This window comes from Haematobia irritans, chromosome 3 (assembly GCF_050003625.1).
Source record: "Haematobia irritans isolate KBUSLIRL chromosome 3, ASM5000362v1, whole genome shotgun sequence".
Taxonomy (NCBI): domain Eukaryota; kingdom Metazoa; phylum Arthropoda; class Insecta; order Diptera; family Muscidae; genus Haematobia; species Haematobia irritans.
The window spans coordinates 185888943-185913725 of NC_134399.1; the positions used below are offsets into that span (position 1 = coordinate 185888943).

The 24783-nt window shown below is 31.7% G+C and overlaps 1 protein-coding gene across 1 annotated transcript in view; it reads right to left on the reverse strand.

The window, feature by feature from the left end:
* Positions 1 to 24783, reverse strand: part of LOC142229853 (uncharacterized) — a 150602-nt gene that overhangs the window by 96507 nt on the left and 29312 nt on the right. Inside the window, exon 2 of the mRNA XM_075300436.1 lies at positions 760 to 784. The gene's annotated coding sequence lies outside the window, so the exon portion shown is untranslated. The remainder of the gene's footprint in view (positions 1 to 759; positions 785 to 24783) is intronic.

A 24783-nucleotide genomic window follows, 5' to 3' on the forward strand; every position in this document is an offset into this window, starting at 1 on the left:
AAAATTTCATTATTTTAAAGAAATCTGTCCTTAATATTTTGAAAGCTGGGCGTCCTAAAATGTTGGCTGCGTAATCTTTAATAGCACGTAAATATTTTTTTCAGTGTGGATAAAGTTAATTTTTAACAGAGCATGTAACAGGCGCTGCACTCTGTTATTTTATCGGAAATTATATGTCTGATTTCGGCAAGCATGTTATGTTTAACTTGAAAGCGTATTTTTGTGACATGGTTGCTATATGTTTCCCGTTATGCTCTTCAAAAAAGTTTGGGGTAAACCTATTATTCTCCGAGTGTAATGCGGCATCTTTAATTTTAGATTGGGTATTTTGAATTTCAGGTCAGAAATAAAGGTATGGTTATTTTTTTTAATTTTTATTGTCTCGGTTGAAGTCGCGAACCTTTGAAGTAAGGTAATTTTTTGTAATGTAAAAAAAACATTCTTTATTTAAAGAAATTGTCTTTAAAATAAATGAAATATATATAAAACCTTTAAAGTATTTGGATCCAAGTGTTGAGATTTTAAAGCCACAAATGCTCCAAATAAGATATCAGCCACAGATAACTAATACGATTGGCAGTTCCATGGTATGGAAACGAAAATGATGAAAAATAAAATCAAATTATAGATAATAAAAAATTAATTGATTTCTTCGACCCTTTGCATTAATATTTTAATTGAGACAATCAATTATTTATTGTATTATTATTTATTTATACTCTTTATCCATGTATCCATGAAAAAATATAATGAACTTACCGATTTTTTAGTTTTCTGACAATTCCTGAAAGGAAAGAAAACAAAAATTACAACAAAATTACAAAATCATCCAATATAATTTAATTTTAACCAAAATATCAATAAATGGAGAGTTAAAAATATAAATACGTAATGTGTACTGTTCTAAAATTAGATATTGAAAGCATTCTTTAGTATAAGTGACTTTGTGATAGATTAAGTGAACACACATATTCAAAACTTATGTTTTATGTACCTGCCAGTTAAATTGTCTGCTGTCATATTATTTCTGAAATAATTCGGAAAAATACAATAGAGACTATGACGACATTATTCTTTTGTATTTACTAAAAATGCATATTTCGTGCATGTATTTCGTTTTTTTGTTAATTGCCTTAGTTTGAGTTATGTGAATTATCTGTTGTCTGCAGTTCTATGAAAAGGCTGCAGTGAAAAATTCTCCCATAATATATATAAAAAAATGTACAATGGATATTTTGTAGCCCAGAGTCAACATACTAACAATAAATTTTGCTAGAGATGTAATTAAATAATTTCAATGTGCATTTGTGGGTTACTTCGATGCTGAACAACTTAAAATAAAAAAAAAAAAACAAAACAAAAATGACAACGAATGTGAATACCAGCTCATCTAGTGAATTAGCTGTCATATTAGGTAACTGTGAAATATGACACCGCTACCTTAGACTCTGAGTTTTTTTTTGTAGATTAAACCAAGCCATTTGCTTCTTCTCTTGAAATTATTAGGATGATGACGTTTTTGTTGCACACCTGAACTACGCGCATGCGCATGGTATTGATGTCATTTGGTTGTCTAATTTTATGTACATCCAACGGAGGTGTTGTTAAGCGTTTTAACTTTTTTTAAGTGTTAATTTAGTTGTTCTACAGTCTTTAGTTAATTTAGTTCTTTTCCCCATTTTTGGTGTTAATGACTTGATTGAACGGTTTGTTGTTATTCAAAAGACTGGAAATTATTTTCGTAGGTGGTAAAGTGCTAATTGAGATGATTTCAGAATAACGGCTTGCTTTGTTAGAAGCAAATTAAATACTTTTTTAAAGGAAGGTTTAAAGAAGTTATAACTAATGTTTAAAAATTTAGTTTTTTAAGGCCATTAACAAAAATCAAATTTATCACATTGGATTTATAAAACTAGAAGTGTAGGTTAGGTTAGGCCCCTTAGTTTATGCTTTGATTATTAAGTTCATTGTAATGCCTCAAGTGGTGAACTTCTCTCTTATCAAAGACTGTTGACCGATTCTTTGTTTAGCTCAATGACAAGATACCTTCTTTTTATAGCCGAGTCTAAATGACTACTTAGAGAAGCTTTAAGGCACTCAGAAATATCGCCAGCATTACTGAGGGGGATACTGGGTTGAACGCATGACCCTTTATTTGCAAGGCGGGTATGCTAACTATTGCACCACGTGGCTGCCAGTAGAGGACTAGAGGTGCAATAAATCTGTATGTCTGTCCACTTATGGGTCTGTCTGCCCTTATATCTCCATTTGCCTTCAAATTTTGCAAATACTTTTTTGTCAATCTCAACATGGAATCCATCGGTAAATTTTTGTACACTCGAAAGGGAAGGATAATTAGTTAACATCATCCCCTGATGCAGGAGTATTGCAAGAGTCGTGTAGTGTTTTTTATTTTGCCTCTCTCGCATTTTCTGCCAAAATTGGAAATGGAAGCAAAAATATCTGCGTATACTAGAGCACTTCTGGCAAAAATTCACGTTTTGGTTATTGAAGGTGTCCGAGATAGCGAAACAGCAGACATAAACAAGTATATACGGCCGTAAGTTCGGCCAGGCCGAATCTTATGTACCCTCCACCATGGATTGCATAGAAACTTCTACGAAAGACTGTCACTGAATCAGATGAATTTTGGTCTTCCAAGAGGCTCCGGAGGTCAAATCTGGTAATCGGTTTATATGACGGCTATATATAATTATGGACCGATGTGAACCAATTTTTGCATGGTCATTAGAGATCATATACTAACACCACGTACCAAATTTCAGCCGGATCGGATGAAATTTGCTTCTCTTAGAGGCTCCGCAAGCCAAATCGTGGGATCGGTTTATATGGGGGCTATATATAATTATTGACCGATGTGAACCAATTTGTGCATGGTTGTTAGAGACCATATACTAACACCATGTACCAAATTTCAGTCGGATCGGATGAAATATGCTTCTCTTAGAAGCTCCGCAAGCCAAATCTGGGGATCGGTTTATATGGGGGTTATATATAATTATGGATCGATGTGGACCAATTTTTTGCATGGTTGTTAGAGACCATATACTTACACCATGTACCAAATTTCAGCCGGATCGGATGAAATTTGCTTCTCTTAGAGGCTCCGCAAGCCAAATTTAGGGGTCCGTTTATATGGGGGCTATACGTAAAAGTGGACCGATATGGCCCATTTGCAATACCGACCTACATCAATAACAACTACTTGTGCCACTCGGTAGCTTGTTTATACAATTATTTTTCGAGCTTTATGGACAGATATAGATTAAGGAACATGGTTAATAGAGCCATTGAAAAGAAAACGTCAGATACAAATCTATGCACGCCTGGACTGTACATGTTTCGGTTCGGGTGAATGAACCTTTCCACAGCCTTTAGTATAGATCTGGCTGGGAGATATAACTCAATTTTGGGCCCTTTATGCTAACTCCTTATGGAGAAAACATTTGGGAATTTTCCTCTTACAAATTGAATCATCTTTTCTCCCACTGTACATCATCTTTTCATATAACTTACAAGTCCCTCAATCTTATTTTTATTTCGTTTTGTTATATCATTCATCAATATTTGGATATGCGGAAGCTCTGTGCAAAATGGGTACCGCGCGAGCTCACTTTTGACCAAAAACAACAACGTGTTGATTATTTTGAGCGGTGTTTGCAGCTTTTCCGTCGATATGTGACAATGGATGAAACATGGCTCCATCACTACACTCCTGAGTCCAATCGACAGTCGGCTGGGTGGACAGCGACCGGTGAACCGTCTCCGAAGGGTGGAAAAACTCAAAAGTCCGCTGGCAAAGTAATGGCCTCTGTTTTTTGGGATGCGCATGGAATATTTTTTATCGATTATCTTGAGAAGGGAAAAACCATCAACAGTGACTATTGGAGTGTTATTGGAGCGTTTGAAGGTCGAAATCGCTGAAAAACGGCCCCATATGAAGAAGAAAAAAGTGTTGTTCCACCAAGACAAGGAACCGTGCCACAAGTCATTGAGAACGATGGCAAAAATTTATGAATTGGGCTTCAAATTGCTTCCCCACCCATCGTATTCTCCAGATCTGGCCCCCAGCGACTGTTTCTTGTTCTCAGACCTCAAAAGGATGCTCGCAGGGAAATAATTTGAAGAGGTGATCATCGAAACTGAGGCCTATTTTGAGGCAAAACCGAAGGAGTACTACCAAAATGGTATCAAAAAATTGGAAGGTCGTTATAATCGTTGTATCGCTCTTGAATAATAAAAAAGAATTTTGATAAAAAAATGTGTTTTTCTTTGTTAGACCGGGAACTTATCAGTCAATCTGTTATTGACAGCAAATTTTGAGCAATTATCGTCGAATTGAGTATAACTTTAGATAGGATAAAACAGACGTACTTGTCATAAATCAAATGTGACTGGGATTTCTATATTCCTTCTTAAGCGGCAGGTTGTATTCTCATCTATAATATTTGCGATAAAACTTTGCCAGAACTATATGATTTTGAAGAAGGTAGAGGCGGTGTTCTCACTTATCTGCCTGTTTATTTATCTTCGAGATAAAAAAACAAAAATTTTGATGAATTCAAGTTTGTAAGCGTAAGTATTATTCTCATCTCACTAACATTGAAGGATATGGCTTCATAATATTTGAGGAATATTTGTTTATTGTGTTCGAGTTATATTGCACATAAAATAATAAGATTTTTATGGCGAGTTTCAGTAATAGTTTTGAAAAGTCTCATTAATTTACAATTGCACTACAATCTGACTACTGCAGCTTTTTTTATTCATATTCACTTTCTTCTTTATTTAAATTTCCAATATATAGAAAACTCATGCGTATTAATAATCAATGGGGTTTCCATTCTAGGATCTAACATAAACAACTGGTTGAATATAAGGTCAATTTGGTTACTTACTTGGATTTCGCAAAAGATCATATCAATTACAATAAGTACTTGTACGAGCGAGGTGAGCAATATACAGTCGTATACCTTGCCAGTATCAACCACTAATCGTTCCATTGATATTTACTCTTACTGTTGTTATTTTTTTTGCTTTTGTTTTTTTTTTTTGTTTAATTTGTTATCGTATTTTTTATTTTATTTTAATTGCAATAGAAATGTGTAACATTGAATAAAAAATCACAATTTATGTGGTGAATTAGTAATGTTGCTGCATATGAGATCATATGAGAAGGTTACAAATTACCAATACCAAATGAAATGGAACTCCATTCAGTGGGTATTTAAAAAGGTTTATGCGGGGATTAATCTATGATTAACAAATTAGCGAAGACAATTTTTTCTTGTACATTGACAAGGTATTCACGAAGTTGCATGTGACTAAAATAAGAATACAAATTTGGAGGTATAAAAACATTTATGTCAAGGTTGAAGTAATTTGTAGAACTTCAATTTGTTTGAATGGGTATGCATTTCCCTGATACATACAAAGAAGCTCAAAATAAAACCCAGCCAACTTCACTCAAATCGATGATTTGATGGTGGCAAAGGAAAAGAGAGAAGTTTGTACGAATTTATTTCGGCATAAGCCGGCTATCAATGTAAAGCCTTTTTTCGGAGGGTTCAAGTGTGGTTTATTGTTGGGTTTAATGAACTGCCTGAATTTATTCTGATAATTGGTTGATAGCTTTGCTGCAAGTAGAGGATGGTGATGAGGAATGTGGTAGTTCCGAAACGTGCGTCCATCCAACCATCTTGCAGTCTATAGGGCTTTTCCCAAATAAATTTGACAAACATTCTTTTCCTCTGTTGGTTAAGCTACACTTGTAGTTTAGTCAATGTATGGTTTTAAGCTGAAATCAAAAAAACAACAATGATTAAAGAACAAAAACCAACAATAACAAAACAAAACGAATGAAAGATACTAACAATATTTTTGTAATAAAAAATACTTTTTAGTGCAAAATTATAACCCATTTCGTTTATATCAAGCACTGGCCATTTTTTTTAAATACCTTAAAAATTTAATATTTTCTTATGCAATACAGAAAATCTCTTGAAAATGTTTGAAAACTTTGTAAAAATGTTTGGAATTACATTCACTGAATAATATATTGTCGTGAGGTCAAAGATTTCATGCCTTTAAAATACGAATGCAAATTTTGCTTAGCATAGAAGACGTATTTCTCTAATATAAAGTCTTTTTCCTTGTCCAAAAGCCGATAAACTTTTCAATAAAGTCGTATTGTCCTTATAATTAAGTGATTTCACTTAAAAATGGGTATCATAACATAAAAAAAAAATGTTTGCTACAAGGTCAACTTGACTTTAATAATTCAGAAAAATTCTTTAAATTAAATGAAATTGTCTTTAAGTTTGTTGTCTTTTTACATCTTGACTACAAAGCAAAAAATCGTTCAAATATAGGACATGTTTTCCAACACTTTATTTTAAAGATGTTTTTTACTTGAAACATACCATAATTTCTCTTGGAAGTCGAGTCTTTATTTGGAAAATAAAGTTGTCGTTAACTCGGTTTTAAAGGACTTTGATAGCATATGAAGCAAAAAAGCTGAAACGGCCGTAAGTTCGGCCAGGCCGAATCTTATGTACCCTCCACCATGGATTGCGTAGAAACTTCTACGAAAGACTGTCATCCACAATCGAAATACTTGGGTTGTGGTATCTTAAAACTTCTTAACATCGTTTTCTAAATTATGAGTTAGTCCATACGTGGTATATATTAGACAAAAAAGTTATGAATAGTTAAGTCTACAAACAATTACGAATCGATATGGACTTTTTGCACGGTACGTACACTGAAAAAAAGCATATTCGGTTCCAAAGATTTTGTCTTTACTTTAAAAAATTTGGTATTGATTCCGAGCCAAAGAAGCGGAGAATACAAGTAAGGATACTTTTAAGACACAATTCTCTTTTAAATTTAGGTTTTGTGTACTTGCTTCTAGGAGGCAAATTTTAATTTTTCGCTTTCTCAGCTTTTTTCCTTCATATGCTATCAAAGTCCATTAAAAACGAGTTAACGGCAACTTTATTTTCCAAATTAGGACTCGACTTCCAGTAGAAATTATGCTATGTTTGAAGTAAAAAACTTCTTTAAAATAAAGTTTTGAAAAACATGTCCTATATTTGAACGATTTTTTGCTTTGTAGTCAAGATTCAAAAAGACAACAAATTTAAAGACAATTTCATTAAATTTAAAGAATTTTCTGAATTATTAAAGTCAAGTTGACCTTAGCCTATACATTTTTTCTTTCATGTTAAGATACCCATTTTTAAGTCAAATCACTTAATTATAAGGACAATACGCCTTCATTGAAAAGTTTATCGACTTTTGGACAAGGAAAATAACTTTATTTTAGAGAAATGCGTCTTCTATGCTAAGCAAAATTTGTATTCGTATTTTAAAGACATGAAATCTTTGACCTCACGACAATATTTTTTTCAGTGTAGAGAGAGAGAATTGAAATATGGGGGTCGCTTATATGGAGGCTATATACAATTATGAACTTGATATGGACCAATTTTTGTGTGATTGGGGATCGATTTATCTGAGGGTTATATATAACTATAGACCGATATGGACCTAGTTAGACATGGTTGGTAACGGCCATATAGCACAATATACCAAATTTCAACTGACTCGGATGAAATTTGCTCCTCCAAGTGGCTCCAAAACCAAATCTCAGGATCGGTTTATATGGGGGCTATATATGATTATGGACTGATATGGAGCACTTTTGGCATGGTTGTTAAATATCATATACTACCACCACGTACCAAAATTTCAACCAGATCGGATGAATTTTGCTTCTCCAAAAGGCACCGGAGGTCAAATCTGGGGATCGGTTTATATGGGAGCTATACATAATTATGGACTGATAGGAACCAATTCCTGCATGGTTGTTGGATACCATATACTAACATCACGTACCAAATTTCAACCGAATGGGAAGAATTTTGCTCTTCCAAGGGGCTCCGGAGGTCAAATCTAGTGATCGGCTTATATTGGGGCCTATATATAATTATGGACCAATATTGACCAATTTTTGCATGGGTGTTTGAGGCCATATATTAACACCACGTACGAAAATTCAACTGAATCAGATGAATTTTGGTCTTCCAAGAGGCTCCGGAGGTCAAATCTGGAGATCGGTTTATATGGGGGCTATATATAATTATTGACCGATGTGGACCAATTTTTGCATGGTTGTTAGAGATTATATGCTGACACCATGTATCAAATTTCAGCCGGATCGGATGAAATTTGCATCTCTTAGAGGCTCCGCAAGCCAAATCGGGGGATCGGTTTATATGGGGGCTATATATAATTATGGACCGATGTGGACCAAGTTTTGCATGTTGGTTAGAGACCATATACTAATACCACGTACCAAATTTCAGCCGGATCGGATGAAATTTGTTTCTCTTTGAGGCCTCGAAAGCCAAATTTGGGGGTCCGTTTATATGGGGGCTATACGATATGGTCTATTTGCAATAACAACTACTTGTGTCAAGTTTCAAGTCGATAGCTTGTTTCGTTCCGAAGTTAGCGTGATTTCAACAGACGAACGGACAAACGGACATCAGACATCAGACTCAGAATTTCACCACGACCCAGAATATATATACTTTATGGGGTCTTAGAGCAATATTTCGATGTGTTACAAACGGAATGACAAAGTTAATATACCACCCCATCCTATGGTGGAGGGTATAAAAATGAAAAATGAAAATTTGCTTCCTAGAAGCAAGTACACAAAACCCAAATTTAAAAGAGAATTTAAGGTATCCTTACTTGTATTCTGCTCTTCTTAGGCTGGGAATCAATACCAAAATTTTTAAAGTAAAGACAAAATTTTTGGAACCGGGCATGCTTTTTTTCAGTGTTGTTTCCATTTCAAAAAGATATATTTTGTACATCGTTGGTAAGAAAGGAACCCACTGAAGTGGTTTGTTTTCTTTAAATAAAGTGTATTTACATCAGCTTGTGTGCCCAACAATATGGTCTATAAATAGAACTTTTTGCCTTGTGCTTTGATGGCTATAGCGATAATGGTCTGTAGATGGCAATAAGAGCTACATGGTCCAGTGGATAGTGTGTTTATTTAAATACGGTATGGTCCTTGGTTCGATTCTCCGTCTGGACGAAAGATAAAATTTGAGAAATTTATAAAACTTTCTTCTACATTGTTTGTATTACAAAAAAAGTGCTCAGAACTTAATAATCCAAGTGGAAAGATAAAGGGAAGCTAAAAAACAATTATATACGGTCGTAAGTTCGGCCAGGCCGAAGCTTATGTACCCTCCACCATTGATTGCGTAGAAACTTCTGCGAAAGTCTGTCATCCACAATCGAATTACTTGGGTTGCGGTAACACTTGCCGATGGTGTTACCGCACCGATGGTGTTAAAACTTCCCAATACGGAAATAAATACCAAGTAGTCCATACGTGGTATATATTAAACTAAAAAAGGCCGGTTAAATACGTATATAATTAAGTTTGACAAAATTTTCTATAGAAATAAAATTTTGACAACATTTTCTATAGAAATAACATTTTGACAAAATTTTCTATAGAAATAAAATTTTGACCCATGTGGACCTATTTTAGTATGGTTGTTAGAGACCACATATCAAATTTCAGCCAGATCGGATGAAATTTGCTTCTCTTTGAGGCTCCGAAAGCCAAATCTGGGGATCGGTTTATATGGGGGCTATATATAATTATGGACCGATATGGACCAATTTTTGCATGGTTGTTAGAGACCATTACCAACATCATGTACCAAATTTCAGCGGGATCGGATGAAATTTGCTTGTCGTTGAGGCTCCGCTAGCCAAATCTGGGGATCGGTTTATAAGGGGGCTATATATAATTATAGACCGATGTGGACCAATTTTTGCATGGTTGTTAGAAACCATATACCAACACTATGTACCAAATTTCAGCCGTATCAGATGAAATTTGCTTCTCTTTTAGGCTCCGCAAGCAAAATCTGGGGATCGGTTTATATGGGGGTTATATATAATTATGGACCGATGTGGACTAATTTTTGCATGGTTGTTAGAGACCATATACTAACACCACGTTCCACATTTGAACTGTATCGGATGAATTTTGCTCCTCCAAAAGGCTCCGGAGGTCAAATCGGTTTATATGGGGGCTATATATAATTATGGACCGACATCATGTACCAAAATTATGGACTGACATCATGTACCATATACCAACATCATGTACCAAATTTCAGCCGGATCGGTTGAAATTTGTTTCTCGTTATGACTCTGCAAGCCAAATCTGGGGATAAGTTTATATGGGAGCTATATATAATTAAGAACCGATGTGGACCAATTTTTGCATGGTTGTTAGAGACCATATACCAACATTATGTACCAAATTTCAGCCGGATCGGTTGAAATTTGTTTCTCGTTCTGGGGATAAGTTTATATGGGAGCTATATATAATTAAGGACCGATGTGGACCAATTTTTGAATGGTTATTAGAGACCATATATTAACACCATGTACCAAATTTCAGCAAGATCGGATGCAATTTGCTTCTCTTTGAAGCTCCGCAAGCCAAATCTGGGGATCGGTTTATATGGGGGCTATACGTAAAAGTGATCCGATATGGTCAATTTGCAATACTATCCGACTTACATAAATAACAACTACTTGTGCCAAGTTTCAACTCGATAGCTTTTTTTTTTCCGAAGTTAGCGTGATTTCAACCAGACGGACGTTTATATGGGGGCTTTACGTAAAAGTGGACCGATATGGCCCATTTGCAATACCATCCGACCTACATCAATAACAACTACTTGTGCCAAGTTTCAACTCGATAGCTTGTTTTGTTCGGAAGTTAGCGTGATTTCAACAGACGGACGGGCGGACATGATTAGATCGACTCAGAATTTCGCCACGACCCAGAATATATATACTTTATGGGGTCTGAGAGCAATATTTCGATCCTATTGTGGAGGGTATACAAAAATTAGCTAGACTTAATTAATTAATAGGTACTTTTAGTTAAATGTGGTATCACAATGGACTGAATAGTCTAAGTGAGCCTGAAATTTAATCGGGCTGCCACTTTAACCTAACCTAGACTTAATTAAATTATTTTCACATCCGTGAAGGTTTATCATAAAATAAAGTTGCTTACAGCGAAAAGCAAATTCTAAACGATGATTGTTTTTCTATAATATCGTTTTGGAGGAAATAACTATTGTTTGCGTGTTAAGTCTTTCTCTTCTTTTGCTTTAAATACAGGGTAGATGATACGAAGTGTTATCAAGTTCACATTGGCTTTTAAAAAAGGGGCGATTGTGGCCAGTTTAAATTTATTTTAGTTAATGGAAATTTTTATGGTTTTGCCAAAACTTCGCTAATTTTTGTTTATTTTAGTTGAACTGAACTAAAAGAAGGAAAAAAAATTGTACACAAATGAAGTAAAGAATGTTACTAAATTCGAATTTCCCACAAAATAATTCAGAATTGTTTAACATTTGTAATTTTTTTTAAACACATAATTCTTGAACTTCGTATGGAGCTAAAGACTTGAGTGATCCAAAAACCGTTTTTGTTTGAAAATCGGTTTACTCGTTAAGTACAATACTGGACAATTTTCAAAAACTACACCGAAAGAATTCTCTTCGTTAATTTTACGAAGAATTCTTCATTAACTATTCTTCCTGAATTCTTCATTAAAATAACGAAATTTTCATTCATTTTCGTAAATTTTACGAAGAACATTTTACGAATATACGAAACTTCTACGAAACATTCTACATTAACTTTTCTTCGTAAAAAGTTCGTACTTTTAACGAAACTCTCTTCACATTTTATGAATTTTGTGAAGAAGTTTTTACGAATATTTTACGAAACATTCTGCGTTAAAATTTCTTCATAAAAAGTACGAAACATTTTCTTTGAAATAACGAAGAAGTTTCATTGAAGTTGTAAAATTTCCGTTCGCGGCATTAAATTGTCTTTTATAATGTGCTTGAGTGTATTCCTTTATTCTATTTTTTTATGCAAGTCTATGCTACTTCTCATTTGGGTGATAGCGCGCTATGAATAAAAGTGAAGCAATCAAAATAAAAATTTTTCAAAAACTTAAGATGTAAAGTAGTGATGTAATTTTTCACACTTGCAACTACAACCAAATGCACTTTCGACTATAAATTTTTTTCTAAAAGTTCGAACATTTTTCAGAAAAAAGTACGAAATTTTTTCATAAAAAGTACGAACATTTTTCATAAAAACTACGAAAATTTTTCATAAAGAGTACGAAACATTTTCATAAAAAGAAAGAATTGTTTCATAAAAAGTACGAAGATTTTTCATAAAAAGTACGAAGATTCTTCATAAAAAGTACGACTTTTTTTCTTACAAACTACGAAAATTTTGGAAGAACTTTTCTTCGTAAAAAGTACGAAATATTTCGTACTTTTAATGAAAAGTTTCTTTGGTTGTAAAGCAATGACAAATTTCGTACTTTTAACGAAAATTTTCGTTCTTTTTACGAAGAAAATTCTGAAAAACTTTTTGGTGTTCGGTCGAAGCAAGAATCGAATATTTACGTACAAATGTTAGCTATGTGGTTTTTATTCTATTGTTTTATTGATTGCTGACGAGGCACCACACAAATTGTTGTCTGAATTTATTTAAAAAGAATTCAATCGATTTTTTTTTATTTCGTTTTTAAAACAGTCTTATAACTATAGTTCTATTGAAACCCAGTGTCTATCTGCAAATGTAGATAACGACTCTCCGATAGACTTCATCTACCTTTCAACATTCTTCATTTTTTTTGTGCAATCACAGCACTCTGAATAAATTCACATTTTATGTAAGAATTTCCTACAGCCAATGTGGGTACAAAGGTACCATTTAAACCACAAACTAATAACAACCTCAAGCAAAAAATAAAGAAAAAATCATGACTTGTTTTGAGTTTTGGTATTCATTTCTTGTTTTTATTCGCAATCAAGTGCCTGTAAAAGATTAATGTTCTAAATTCTAAGGCAATGACAGGTATGTGCATACTTTAAACATTATGAAATGTTTTTATTTTTATATTCTGCTCGTATATGTCTTCATGGTTGGTACTGATTGCATTTTTATTGCTTGAAACGTAAATTGGTTTAATTATTTTATCAGACATTTTGTCAAGTGAGTATATGATGAATGGACAAATTGCAAGGCCAAATCGTATTTTGCAAAATGCGCAAATCGGGGGTGTGTATTTGTTATTTTATTTTTATTGGAGGGAAAAAGAGTTATTGTTATCAGTTATTATTTATTTGCCAATTTTTGTAGTTTAAAGTTCTACTATACTGACTGTAGGATTAAATAGAATAGATAGAAATTGATAGAACTTTTCCAAAACACGAATGCGTTTTCACTTGTAGTGCAATTTGGATGTGAAATGGTTCAATTAAATTCAAATTGCAAATGGTGATTAGCCAGGTCATGCGTCATCGGTGGGAACAAGTGGTAATCAGAAAGAGCAAAATCTGGGCTATACGACGTGTGGGGTAGGATTTCTCATTGGAGTGTTTCCAAATAATTTTTTATGGGGTTTGCAACATGTGCCCAAGCACTATCATACTTCAAAACTACTGTGGTACAGGGTATAATAAGTTTGTGCATTTGTATGTAACGCTTATTTATTATATTTATTATTATGGACAGATATGGACCACTTTTGGTATGGTTGTTAAATATCATATACTACCACCACGTACCAAATTGTAACCAGTTCGGATGAATTTTGCTTCTCCGAAAGGCACCCGGGGTCAAATCTGGGGATCGGTTTATATGGGGGCTATATATAATTATGGACTGATATGAACCAATTCCTGCATGGTTGTTGGATACCATATACTAACATCACGTACCAAATTTCAAACGAATCGGATGAATTTTGCTCTTTCAAAGAGCTCCGGAGGTCAAATCTGGGCATCGGTTTATATGGGGGCTATATATAATTATGGACCGATTCCGACCAATTTTTGCATTAGTGTTAGTGTTAACACCACGTACCAAATTTCAACTGAATCAGATGAATTTTGGTCTTCCAAGAGGCTCGGGAGGTCAAATCTGGTGATCGGTTTATATGGGGGCTATATATAATTATTGACCGATGTGGACCAATTTTTGCATAGTTGTTAGAGACCATATACCAACACCATGTACCAAATTTAGCCAGATCGGATGAAATTTGCTTCTCTTAGAGGATCGGCTAGCCAAATCGGTGGATCGGTTTATATATATATATTGATAAGGCCGATTTCACTTCTTGATGGTATTGAAAATTGCTTGAAACTGAATCTAAAATTTCCAGATTTTACCTCTCGTAATCAATTGAATAATGGGGGTAAAAGCCTCCTTAGTTCTTGATCATGGCGATCGGAGGCCCCGGAGGACAAATCTGGGGATCGTTTTATATGGGGGCTTTATATAATTATGGACCGATATCGACCACTTATTGCATGGTTGTTAGAGGCCATATACTAACACCATGTTCCAAATTACAACCGGATTGGGTGAAATTTGCTTCTCTTGGAGACTTCGCAAGCAAAATCTGGCGACCGGTTTATATGGGGGCTATATATAATTATGGACCGATTTGGACCAATTTTTGCACGGTTGTTAGAGACCATATACCAAAACCAGGTACCAAATTTCAGCCGGATCGGATGAAATGTGCTTCTCGTTGAGGCTCCGCAAGCCAAATCTGGGGATCGGTTTATATGGGGGCTATATATAATTATAGACCGCTGTGGACCAATTTTTGCATGGTTGTTAGAGACCATATACCAACTCCATGTACCAAATTTCAGCCGGATCGGATGAAATGTGATTCTCTTAAAGGCTCAGCATGCCAAATCTGAGGGTCCATTTATATGGGGGCTATACGTAAAAGTGGACCGATATGGCCCATTTTCAATACCATCCGACCTACATCAATAAAAACTACTTGTGCCAAGTTTCAAGTCGATAGCTTGTTTCGTTCGGAAGTTAGCGTAATTTCAACAGAGGGACGGAAAGACGGACAAGCTCAGATCGACTCAGAATTTCACCACGACCCAGAATATATATACTTTATGAGGTCTTAGAGCAATATTTCGATGTGTTACAAACGGAATGACAAAGTTAATATATCCCCATCCTATTGTGGAGGGTATAACAACACAAAAAAACTATATATTTTTGTGTGAAAATATTTTTATTGATTCAATTAAAAAATACGATTGAAAGTAACGAAAAGTTTTGACCTCATTTACTTTGATTGTCATTATGGCGTGAATTCAGGTAACTTTCCATTACTAAACGGATTTGGTTTCTTTACCATACTTTAGATTTTAATAAAAAAAAAAAAAAAACTTCCACGTATCCAATAAAGTTTTTATTTATTTCGCATAAAATTAATTGTTTGCTGGTACCTCGTACACGCTTACGATTATACCTTTGCAAATAAGTACTTTCCTCATAGGTCATGCCTCTGCGAAAGTAAACAAGATTTCCTTTTAATAATAATTGCTTATCAATTTTGAACTATGTTACCTGCAAGATTATTTAATAATGATAGTTTTTGATGGGTAGTATCATAATAACGATTTTTTTCCTATACGCAGACATTTCGTAGTATTTGAGTGGTTTGAAATGAGCAATAATAACCATAATTATTAATTTTCTTTTTAAATAAACTAAAATGCATATGCTTTTAGTGGAAGCAAAAATCAAATAGCTTTCATTTCTAGTTAAAAGAGATATTAGTGTACATTTGGTAGCACTTTGTGCCAACTACCCTGTATAAATAGTGATATGTAACCACAATGAATCAATTTTCTAAGCGAGCCTGACCAACCAGAGTATCAGTATTGGCTAAAGTAAATTCAAATCAAAATCCCATTTAACAAAAAACAAAAGATTTAAGACACAAACTGAGTTATTCTTTTGTTATTTAAACACATACCCATAAAATCACCTCTTTTACAAAACTTGGTATTTTCTATTGAGTAAAGGCTAAAAATACGTAATTTTTCATATACCCTTTATAAATAGATAGTGATAGTGATATCACAATGGACCAATTTTCTAAGCGAGCCAAAAGTACCAGACAGTCATTATTAACTAGAGTAACTTCACATAAGAACCCAATTTTAGAAAAATAAACAAAAGATTTAAGACACAAACTGAAATCAATTATTCTTTTGTTATTTAAACACATACCCATAAAAACCACCACTTGTTTACAAAACTTGGTATTTTCTCTTGGGTAATGGCTAAAAAGACGTCGTTTTTTAATTAGGTGTGGTAAACTGAACTGGTAGTGGTTCTAGTCATAGATGAAAAAAAACGAAAAAACACAAAAATAAAATATTCAAACCTCGAATTACATAAACTTCTGCCATGAACAGGTTACTAGAATCCATTCACTGATGGATATCACACTGTGGCATTTTAAATATTGTCAAAAAAAAAAAAAAACATTTTGAACTAATTTTCTTTGCTAATGAATTGCCTAAGATCCAAATGTTAAAAAGATATATTTGAAATCGTTTAAAGAAGGTCAACGCTATTTCAATTACGCAATTATCTTTACAAACAAAAAAACAAATCTTACAAATTATAGTGTGCCTTAAATATGGTCTCCCCCACGTGCAAAAAAATTACTTTGTACCATAAACAGCATTCATGCATCATTCTAAAAGCTCGATTGCATTGAAATGCTTTACAACCAACACGCGATTACACGATTCTATGTTGATGGACACAAAGTCTGTTGGAAAACTTGAGTTTGCTTCCACTGATCTGGGTTTATTGGAAGACCGGCTGTTGATGATGGTGGCATATGTTTTGCTCTCAGTGGTGGCAAGGTCAACCAGATCCAAATGTAACAGAATGATGAACGAATATCGTATCAAATTGAAATTGGCTAAGGCATCATGTTGGGCGACCGCTAAAGAAACGTCAATGCAAATGCCATTAAAAAAAGACTATCAAGAAACCAAAACAAGAATTCAATATATTTGTTCACAGTTTTGTTGTTTGTTTGGTTTCATTTAACATCTCTTAATAATATTCTACTTTGCAATGTTGTAAAATCCGTTTTGTCATTTGCCTCCAAATAATAAAAACCAATCATATTCTAATGATGAATGGTTTTGTAGCAAATTAAGTTCAAGTTAAGTGTTCTGGTACGATTATAGTGGAATTACAAGTATAGGGTGTAGGGATTTTTATTGGTTTTGATATTAAAAAGTCTATTTTAGGGTACTTTATAAGCTCAATTATTGTGTTGTTATGTACTTAGAATACTTCTAAAAAATAGAATTAGGATGTATAGATACAAATGTCGAAAATCGAATTTTCGCATTTTTTATTTAACAAAACAAAAAAAGAAGAAAATATCATGTAATAGACTTTTGAATTTTCTGAAAATTGAGCAAATCGACGTTTGATAGTAATAAAAAGTGGCAAATTGACTTGGCCAAAATCGAATCTTTGGCTCGGCATCAATATCTAAATCCATAAGAGAAGGTGGAAATCGTGGGATTAAAGTATGTTTGTTTGAGTGTAGTAAGTTTAGGTTATACATATTTAAGTCTACGTTACCACAAACATTTTGTAAAATACTGTTTCACTTTAGTATTTTTTTGTTGTTTATTTTCTATTAAAATCTATTAATTATTATTATATAACTTTGTTTTATGTTGTCTAAATGCCTGAGGCAAAAATTGAAATGCTGTTCCATTTTAATTGCATATCGGAAATTAAAGACTTATAATTAGATTTATTTTCTCGCTAAAAATATAACACGACAGCATGAATTGCTTTTGATCCAGTTTTTAACCGTTGACTATTTGTTTCTTTTTCACCCAAATATTTTTATGTGAGTAAACTGGTTGCTGCGGTTTCCCATTAATATGTCTATGTATATTGTTATTATATAAAGTATAATAACTTGCGAATTGTAAGACTTAAGATGCAGGAAATAATATTATATTTTGCACCTACAAAAGCTTCCAATTAAATAGTGGAAATAAATGCATTATTTCATTGATTGGTTTTGTAGATTTGATATTTGAAATTTATATGTCCTTGTATAACGGATGCCACTCATGCTAAAAAGTTAAATGTTACTTCTACAAAAAAAGAGAACTTAATATGAACTTTGAGTAAGTTAACATGTTAATTTATTGACTTTATAGAATTATGTATTTCTGTCCAATATTTTGTCAACATTTTATTTCTATCGAAAATTTTGTCAAAATTTTATTTCCATTGAAAATTTCATCAAAATTTTATATCTATAGAAAATTTTATCAACATGTTATTTCTGCAGAAAATTTTATCAAAATTTTATTTCTGTAGAAAATTTTGTCAAAATTTTATTACTGTAGAAAATTTTGTCAAACTTTAATTTATGAATATTATGTCAAAATTTTATTTCTATAGAATATTGTGTCAAAATATTATTTCTAAAGAAAATTTTGTCAAAATATTTTTTTTATAGAAAATTTTGACAAAATTTTATTTCTATAGAAAATTTTGTCAAAATTTTATTTCTATAGAAAATTTTCCCCAAATTTTATTTCTATAGAAAATTTTTTCAAAACTTTATTTCTGTAGAAAATGTTGAAAAAATTTTATTTCTATAGAAAATTTTGTTAAAATTTGATTTCTATAGAAATTTTGTTAAAATTTGATTTCTATAGAAATTTTTGTCAACATTTTATTTCTATAGAAAATTTTGTCAAAAATTTTTTTTTATAGAAATTTTTGACAAAATTTTATTTCTGTAGATAATTTTGTCAAATTTTTATTTCTATAGAAAAATTTGTCAAAATTTTATTTCTATAGAAAATTTTATCAAAATGTTATTTCTATTGAAAATTTTATAAAAATTTTATTTCTATAGAAAATTTTGTCAACATTTTATTTCTATAGAAAATTTTGTCAAAAATTTATTTCTATAGAAAATTTTGTTAAAATATGATTTCTATAGAAATTTTGTTAAAATTTGATTTCTATAGAAATTTTTGTCAAAATTTCATTTCTATAGAAAATTTTGTCAAAATTTTATTTTTATAGAAAATTTTGACAAAATTTTATTTCTATAGATAATTTTGCCAAATTTTTATTTCTATAGAAAAATTTGTCAAAATTTTATTTCTATAGAAAATTTTATCAAAATGTTATTTCTATTGAAAATTTTATCAAAATTTTATTTCTATAGAAAATTTTGTCAACATTTTATTTCTATAGAAAATTTTGTCGAAATTTTATTTCTATAATACATTTTCCCAAATTTTATTCATATAGAAAATTTTGTCACTATTTTTCTTCTGTAGAAAATTTTGTCAAAATTTTCTTTCTATAGAAAATTTTGTCAAAATTTTATTTCTATAGAAAATTTTCCCCAAATTTTATTTCTATAGAAAATTTTTTCAAAACTTTATTTCTGTAGAAAATGTTGACAAAATTTTATTTCTATAGATAATTTTGTCAAAATTTTATTTCTATAGAAAATTTTGTTAAAATTTGATTTCTATAGAAATTTTGTTAAAATTTGATTTCTATAGAAAATTTTGTCAAAATTTCAATTCTATAGAAAATTTTGTCAAAATTTTATTTTTATAGAAAATTTTGACAAAATTTGATTTCTATAGATAATTTTGCCAAATTTTTATTTCTATAGAAAAATTTGTCAAAATTTTATTTCTATAGAAAATTTTATCAAAATGTTATTTCTATTGAAAATTTTATCAAAATTTTATTTCTATAGAAAATTTTGTCAACATTTTATTTCTATAGAAAATTTTGTCGAAATTTTATTTCTATAAAACATTTTCCCAAATTTTATTCATATAGAAAATTTTGTCACTATTTTACTTCTGTAGAAAATTTTGTCAAAATTTTATTTCTATAAAACATTTTCCCAAATTTTATGCCTATAGAAAATTTTGTCAATATTTTATTCCTGTAGAAAATTTTGTCAAATTTTTATTTCTAAAGAAAATTTTGTCAACACTTTATTTTTATGGATAATTTTGTCAAAATGTTATTTCTATTGAAAATTTTGTCAAAATTTTATTTTTATAGAAAATTTTGTTAACATTTTATTTCTATAGAAAATTTTGCTAAATTTTATTTCCATAGAAAATTTTATTTCTTTGAAAAATTTCGGTAAAATTTTATTTCTATAGAAAATTTTGCCAAAATTTTATTTCTTAGAAAATTTTGCCAAAATTTTATTTCTATAGAAAATTTTGTCAAAATTTTATTTCTATAGAAAATTTTGTCAAAATTTTATTTCTATAGAACACATTCCCAAATTATATTCCTATAGAAAATTTTGTCAAAGTTTTTTTATAACCTCCACCATAGGATGGGGGTATATTAACTTTGTCATTCCGTTTGTAACACATCGAAATATTGCTCTAAGACCCCATAAAGTACATATATTCTGGATCATGGTGAAATTCTGAGTCGATCTGAGCATGTCCGTCCGTCCGTCTGTTGAAATCAGGCTAACTTCCGAACGAAACAAGCTATCGACTTGAAACTTGACACAAGTAGTTGTTATTGATGTTGGTCGGATGGTATTGCAAATGGGCCATATCGGTCCACTTTTACGTATAGCCCCCATATAAACGGTCCCCCCAATTTGGGCTTGCGGACCCTGTAAGAGAAGCAAATTTCATCCGATACGGCTGAAATTTGGTACATGGTGTTAGTATATGGTCTCTAACAACCATGCAAAAATTGGTCCACATCGGTGTATAATTATATAGAGTCCCCATATAAACCGATCCCCCGATTTGGCTTTCGGAGCCTCTCAGAGAAGCAAATTTCATCCGCTCCGGCTGAAATTTGGTACATGGTATTAGTATATGGTCTCTAAATACTATTCAAAAATTGGTCCACACCAGTCAATAGTTATATATAGCCCCCATATAAACCGATCCCCCGATTTGGCTTGCGGAACCTCTAATAGAAGCAAATTTCATCCGATCCGGCTGAAATTTGGTTCATGGTGTTAGTATATGGTCTCTAATGACCATGCAAAAATTGGTCCACATCGGTGCATAATTGTATATAGCCCCCATATAAACCGATCACCAGAGTTGATCTCCGGAGCCTCTTGGAAGACCAAAACTCATCTGATTCAGTTGATATTTGGTACGTGGTGTTAATATATGGCGTCAAAGACCCATGCAAAAATTGGTCGAAATCGGTCCATAATTATATATAGCCCCCATATAAAACGATCCCCAGATTTGTCCTCCGGAGCCCCTTGGGAGAGCAAAATTCATCCGATTCGGTTGATATTTCGTACATGATGTTAGTATATGGTATCCAACAACCATGCAGGAATTGGTTCATATCAGTCCCTAATTATATATAGCCCCCATATAAACCGATCCCCAGATTTGAACTTCGGTGCCTTTTGGAGCAGCAAAATGCATCCGATCTGGTTGAAATTTGGTACGTGGTTGTAGTATATGATATTTAACAACCATGCCAAAAGTGGTCCATATCAGTCCATAATCATATATAGCCCCCATATAAACCGATCCCGAGATTTGGTTTTGGAGCCCCTTGGAGGAGCAAATTTTATCCGAGTCAGTTGAAATTTGGTACATTGTGCTAGTATATGGCCGTTAACAACCATGCCTAACTAGGTCCATATCGGTATATAGTTATATATAGCCCTCAGATAAATCGATCACCAATCACACAAAAATTGGTCCATATCAAGTCCATAATTGTATATAGCCCCCATATAAGCAACCCGCATATTTCAATTCTGGCTCCCTATGTACCGTGCAAAAGTCCATATCGATTCGTAATTATTTGTAGACTTACCTACACATACCTTTTTTCAAATATATACCACGTATCGACTAACTCACAATTTAGAAAACGATTTAAGATACCACAACCCAAGTAATTCGATTGTGGATGACAGTCTTTCGTAGAAGTTTCTACGCAATCCATGGTGGAGGGTACATAAGATTCGGCCTGGCCGAACTTAAGGCCATGTATACTTGTTATATAGAAAATTTTGTCAAAATTTTATTTCTATAGAAAATTTTGTCAAAATTTTATTTATATAGAAAATTTTGTCATAATTTTATTTGTATAGAAAACTTTGTCGAAATTTTATTTCTATAGAAAATTTTATCAAAATATTATTTCTCTTGAAATTTTTATCAAAATTTTATTTCTATAGAACATTTTGTCGAAATTTTATTTCTATAGAAAATTTTGTCGAAATTTTATTTTGTTTTGTTTTGTTATTGTTGGTTTACTCTTCAATCATTATTGTTGTTTTTGATTTCAGCTTAAAACCATGCATTGACTAAACTACAAGTGTAGCTTTACCAACTATAGAAAATTTTGTCAAAATTTTATTCCTATATAAAATTTTATCAACATTTTTTATCCTATAGAAAAATTTGTCGAAATTTTATTTCTATAGAAAATTTTGTAAAAATTATATTTCTATAATTAATTAATTAATAATACCAATGTATACCCTAGGTACATTTATTATAAGGTAGAGGCATAAAGCCGCACTTTAAACTTTGAACATACTCACGAGCTGTAGGAGTAAATACATTCGAAAGGGAGAATTTATGCCCATTAATATATGTACATATAATTATTATGTAGATTTGAACTAATTCCATATAAAGACAATTTTCATATAGTGATGGTAGTATTTATTTTATTTTCCGCAATACATCTACATATTTTTTTCTTCTTTTTAAGCTTGTTGCTTAAGTTTTTTGTTTTTAATTTTTTCTTTGAAAAATATGAAATATGAAAAAAAAATTTGCCAATTTATTTAAAACTATTGTAGGGGTTAATTAAAGTCATGGAATAATCACTCAAATGAATAACATAGTACACATGATATTTATATACCAACTGTTATTTTCATTCCGGGATTTTTAGTTCATTTGTAAGTCATATGTTATGCAACAATAGAATGACTTTTGAATTTTGAGCCTTTTTTTTCGAATAATACTTAATAACGATTGTAATTGGTCTAAGCTACGTAATGAAATTAACCTCAGGTCATTTGCCAAAAATCTTAAAAAAAAGTGTGAGCTTAAGCCATGGACTAGAGGGTGTGTGTGTGTGCGTGTTGTCTTAAACCAAGCCGTTGTAATGAAAACCTTATAAAATTAATGATTGATAATTCATATACATCATGGATTTTAACTTTAACTCATTCATCATAAATCGGCTTAATGCGTTTGAAAAAACCATTAACATGTTTATGTTTGTTGTTACACACACACGCACATCCAACACATTAATCCATTGGTCCATAGTATGCATTGCCAAATGTAATTGCTGCTGAATTTTTTTGGGGAAAAAATAGTGCCGAAATTATAGGCTAAAATCTATACTAGATATAATTACATTGTTGAAGGGGTTTTTGTAAAATTGCGTTCGAAAAAATTGATTTGTTTTGCCTGTTTGAAATTACAATTGGGTTTTGTACATTTGCCCTCACACGTTACACTCTTTCGCAATTATTTTTTGTGTTATTTGCAACTTCAATCATTAAAGCGCTTATTTCGCTTTACTTCATCGATGTTAGTGTTACGCACACGCTTATACTTGATATATAGTTTGAAACTAATTTTGTGTAAACCAATCATGGTAAGAAAATATTGATGATAGTATGGCTCAAGTTGGTGCATTGACCATTGCAGTAACTTGTATAATAGTCTTTGTTGAACGAAGAAATTTTGGAATTTTTTGAAAGAAAATAATTGTGGTTATAAAACTGATGCTAAAATTAACTTATGTTTATAGTTTATTTTTAAAAATTCCCCAGCCAAAAGAAGTTTTTTTATTCCATGTCAAAAATTGTATGAAATGACCGTACAAATAAATTCAATGCCAACTAAATCTGGCCCACCAGTTTTTTTTTACAGTCCAATTCGTTTATATCAATATACAAATTATATAAACTCAAATTTCGTTTGGGAGGAAAGAATTATTTTTTGCGTGTAGTCATAATATAAAAAGGTAAAACGATTTAAAGACCATTTCATTAATTTTGATGTTTTGGTAGGCATTTATAAGTCAAATCACTTAATTATAAGGACGGAAACGGCTTCATTGAAAATATTATCGACTTTTGAACAAAGAATACAACTTTTTATTAGAGAAATGCAACTTCTTTGCTAAGCCAAAAACGTATTCTTCAATTAATGATAGGAAATCTTTGGCCTCAGGACAATATTATTTTCATTGTATTTTATGGGACCTGAGAGAAATATTTCGATGTTACTAATTGTTACGTTTTTTTACCCTACTATTCTAAGAAGATGTATGGAAGCAAAATAAATATGGTATAGATTTCTACCATACTAAATTCAAATTTCTTTCTATTTGTGTTTCTAAAAACAAAATTATTTTTTTTTTTTAATTTTTTTATTAATTTAAATATATTATTATGTATATATTCACTTTCTTTATCCAAATGTTTGTTATTTTATTTCTATATAGTTTTCTATGTATTAGTTAGTGAACATTTATATTCATCTGTTCTTTAAATATAGGTCATTATTTTGTGGGTTGTATTTGAAATTTTATTTTAATTTAGAGACTGCGTTCAAGCAAAACGAGTTTTATTGGACCATCTGTTACTAGCTAAAATGTCTTTGTTTCAATGCACTGACTAAAAACCATTCTTGTATTTCAAATATGAATTTCAATATCAGGGTTTTCTAATTAAAAAATCAATAG